Source organism: Pundamilia nyererei, unplaced genomic scaffold, assembly GCF_000239375.1.
Source record: "Pundamilia nyererei isolate P.nyererei 1_Seehausen unplaced genomic scaffold, PunNye1.0 scaffold00054, whole genome shotgun sequence".
NCBI classification, from domain to species: Eukaryota; Metazoa; Chordata; class Actinopteri; order Cichliformes; family Cichlidae; genus Pundamilia; species Pundamilia nyererei.
Genome location: NW_005187455.1, coordinates 2,318,688 through 2,323,307, shown reverse-complemented (window position 1 = coordinate 2,323,307; position 4,620 = coordinate 2,318,688).

Here is a 4,620-nt window from a genome sequence, read left to right as displayed (position 1 = left end):
AGTTAATGCAGCATCAAGCTAATCTGGAGGTCATGCTGACTGATTAAGAAATTTGAGCATAAAGCGATAACTTGAGAGTCTATGGAATACCCAAATACAGACATTACTTTTACTTTTTTGGGGGCTGAGGGGACACAACTTGTTGAAAAACGCACTTGACCCTTCCCATGATAACACCCCCCCTGGAATTAAGTGGGGACATTGAGCATTATTAGCCAAGCTTAACATAACGCAAGCAAGGCACTTTGTGTGAACTTGATGTAAACCTGACCACTTGATTGTGCTCAAGTTCAGGAGCTACCAGGTGAAAAGAGGTCATCTGGAGAGATGGCAGAAAAAAGTACTTTGTAATGACGTTTGGTTCTATGTTGGCCATAAACCCGTTCTGAGGAAATGCAGCGAGTACTGATAAAAAAAACAACAAAAGTTCCACAGCTCGTATCCTGCAAAGATGGTCTTCTAGAGGTGCAAGTCTTCTATAGGCAGCCGGCTATGACAGAACCAAAATACTGCAGAGGCGACAAGGGGCATGGCTTCTTAAGGGTCTTAAGTTGATGTGGTGAGGATGCTCTCTGCCTCAAAATATGAGGAGATCCAGCTCCTGCCCATTTGGCAGGTGACAGAGAGAAAGTGCAAGTGGCAGACCAAGAATCTGATGCAGCAGGCGATTCCAAAGTCTAAGAATCGTTACTGCTCACAATAAGCTTCAGGGATTCAAAAGGCTATCGTCCATCTCAGGAGACTGATGGGTTACAGTTGAATCCCAAATGCAGGTAAGTTTTGTTTGATTACTGAGTGGCACACATCATCTTAGGTATCTCTCCAGAAGGGTACCGTGAAGCTTTATAATTGTGTGTGGAAACTGCTGACTGGCAAGGTTCCCCAGGCATATTTTAAACCAGCCATGGGAATAAATCCGAACATTGAAAATGAATCTTTTACACCGAGATGTTCTGTCAAAAATTGTACCCTTTTCTCTGTTTGAAATCCTTCCATTGAACACTGAAGCTTTTGTGGTAACCAATTTAGGAATCTATGAACAACAACTTAATACTGATCTACTCTTCCAATTTTCCATTTTATTCTAAGGAAATGATGAAGGCAATATACCTTGATGAATACATGTTTAGTGGCCTTGATATCTGCTTGTAATATCCCACTGATTGGACATGTTGCTTCCTGAACACCGCCACAATTTACGAGTGAATAGATGTAGTAAATAGTATCAATACTATGGAAAGGTTTTGTGAAGCTGCGAAGTGAATGACAGTGGGATTTTATTTCTTTCTTTTTACTTTTCCCCTTTCTTCTCTTTTAACACCCACTCATGAACTTATTACCCTTTCTGTACATTTTATCTCTTCCAAAATGTACAAAGTTCCCATGTTTTGAACTGTCTATGGAGGACAGAGAATATGACATTATACTTGGTTCTGTTAATTTTCCTTGTAAACATAAACTGCCGTGTTAAAGTAAAGAACTAAGAAGAAAGTATAATGTGGCAGCAGTATGTAATTATGCTCCAACAAATGTACCTATGCAGTCCTTATGATAAACATTATATTCCTCAGCATATTTATCTTTTTGTAAAAACCAAGGATTACATTCGTTCGTTCTTAGTCTTGACAAATGTTAAACAGTAATAAAGAAGAGGACTTTTCATAATTTTTCTCCCAGCAGTAAAACTAGGACCTTATACTGCATCTCTTTACCTATTTCTGAATCATTCAGTGAGACTGCATTCGTTTTTGTAGCCTGCTTTTATTAGCTAATGGAACTTAATATTTCATTAGCTATTAATGGAAATCCAGCTTGTAATTAGTACTGTGTCAACGATAAATGGGCATTTATTTTCATTAGCCATCAGAGCGAGTCTTTTCATCTTCATTACAACCTCTTTGCATCGTTTTTCACTCTCTTATTATGCCTTTGTGTTTGTTATTCACTTGCTTGTTATGCAGTGTGATGGTGATCCACAGTTTTGGGGCAGACAAACAAGCGTGGCCACCTTCTACAGATCTTGACTGATCCTAGAATAACACATTGGATTTATTCTAATCTCTGAAAGCACAGTTTCTAAGGGGCTCCTCCTTTTCAGCTTGTTTGATTCAGGGAAGGCAGTTGGTGGCTTCTCAGATTATTAGTGTTTCATAAAGACTGATGAAACCTATTGCCTTTTCCATTCTCAGAGATGAGCGAGGCGTTAAGCAAATTGTGTTCTGATCCTTCAGCATATAAGCTCTCCATCTAAATGACAGTCGTTAACGACAGACCAAGATCATTGACCTTTGGACACTCTGCTTACTGTAATATTATTCCAAATGTCATGCCCCCTTGTAACATAGTAGTTATGCCTGTAGATGGTGTTTTGACAAGAAAAATTACTAGACTAAATATTGGAAGTTTGAAGGCTTTTATATATGTATTTAAACTGATACATGATAACTGTTCTAATCTTTGTCACAAATATTCCATCAATATAGTAGGTCTGTACAAGGTAAGCTTGTGCTATAACTTGCCCAGACAGTCTTCCATATTTTCAAAATGTCCTTTTTTACTTTCAAACTGTCGTGTGATTGTCAGGAGTTTATTGCCGCTTATATCTGGAGGAACAGCGATGACAGTTTCCAGCCAAAGGCCTCAAGAGCGGGCATCATTGTAAGGCAGCCATTGCTCTTTACCATGGCAATTCATGGGGCCGCTATTTCCAGTTGTATTATCTTAATTGTCCTGGCAAGTATGTTCAGTGGTTATATTATCAATTTATGGCCCCTCTTGCCACCCCATTAATCCAGCCGTTAAAACACTGTAACCAGTGGTTCAAACTCTGTGAGAGGAACATAAACCTGTCCCAGGATTGCCTGTGGCACTGGAGGCAAGATAGTGATCCGACAGGAGGGAGGGGTACGATTTTTCTTAAACATTTTTCTTTAGGTGTCTTGTCATAGCTGGAGAAATTGGTCGGCATTAAATGATTGTATGTTGAAGTAGTGGCAATATAGGGAAGAATAATTTCTACATTTCAGTGTTGTCGTTGCACTGGATAAGTTATCATTATTCATCATTCCTAATTAAGCAATGAGAATATATCTCTATGAGTTGTGAGACAAGGTTATGTAAGCACATTTTCTCTCTGAGCAAGTGATTTGCTCTAAAGCAAGTATGTCACAAACAGATTATTTGTCTTACTTTTGAGTGGCTCAAACAACAAAGCATTTTACCAGACAAAACAAATTATCTCTTGACTTATAACTTTGTATTTTCAGGACAGTAGTTTATTTACTTGCTTTATTAAACATTTAACTGTATATAAAGGAAGTTATTCCCATAAAACACCAGCAGTCATCCATTGAAATAAATAAAGTGTACTGTCTCTTTAGATAGCCACCTGTCTTGTCATGGTGAAAGTAATAGCTAAAGGCAAGGTGCATATTAGGCAACAATTAGAAGCTCCTAAAAAAGACTGGTAAATGGACTTTGAGAATTAAGGTTTAACCATTAAGATTTTACTGTTGTGATGGTAGAAGTAGATTCAGTTATATTACATTGACTGAATCTATATTATTTTATTTATTTTATATTCTTTACATATAGTACATCATTTTTTCCCCATTTTCATACTTATCATATATGCAGGCAATTTTGGGGCTCTTACTAAGAAATTTGACATTCAGCAGCATTGAACCATCGATCATTGATTTGTGGACAACCCACTCTACCTTCTGACCCCAAGAGTCTTGTGTATATTGAGATCATTGCTGATAGAACTCATGGCTGCTGATGGTTAGAACTGTGAAAGAGACATACACTCTGCCTCTTGGTAATGTCATATGCCACGGGTTAAAGGTCCAATGCCTGATCCAATTATAGGCTTGTCATATACTGCACATGATCCAGACAGTTGTTCTCGCTCATACACTGCAAGTGAACTACAAGAAAAAAAACAATGCTTTAAAAAACAGCAAGATAAGCGATTGCAGCACTCATTTTAGGCAGGGATATTAATGTTCATATGCATTTATCTATTAGCATACGGGGCACTGTTGTATTTAAGGTTATTTTTATGCTCTATTTTTAATTTTTTGAAAACTGTCTACCATGTGGGTAAAGAGATTGTTTTAATAAACTTTGGAGATACAAAGTTTTAGTGAAATGTGCAAATTCGGGAACATGTAGCCTTTATGGGAGCTGTTTGTGTGGGGGTGGGGGTGTCTGCATGTACTATCTATTTTGCTTCCATCTCGCTCCAACCTCTTCGCGTCTCCAGGCTGAAAACTGCACCAGCAGTAATTGCCTGACCTTTACGGCAGTGAGATAGTCTCATTAAGCCTGATGGATAATGATGGCGCCTCTCCATGCTACGTGAACTTCTGTGATAATGAAACAACAGAACAGCCCTGCTGCTCCACCCAGGGGGTCACGGGAGAAGGCTGATAACCCAGAGAGAGCAGCCCGTTGCTGGCTAACGACAAGACCCAGAACTCCCTGTAGTGTCACCCTTCTCCCGTGCGTCCACATGGGAGATGGTGGTGTCATGGTAATGTGCTGTTACTGTCTCTATTTTCACATTCCTTCCCTTTGATTTGAGACCTTGATATTCCTTGGCTGGTAAATCTTCCC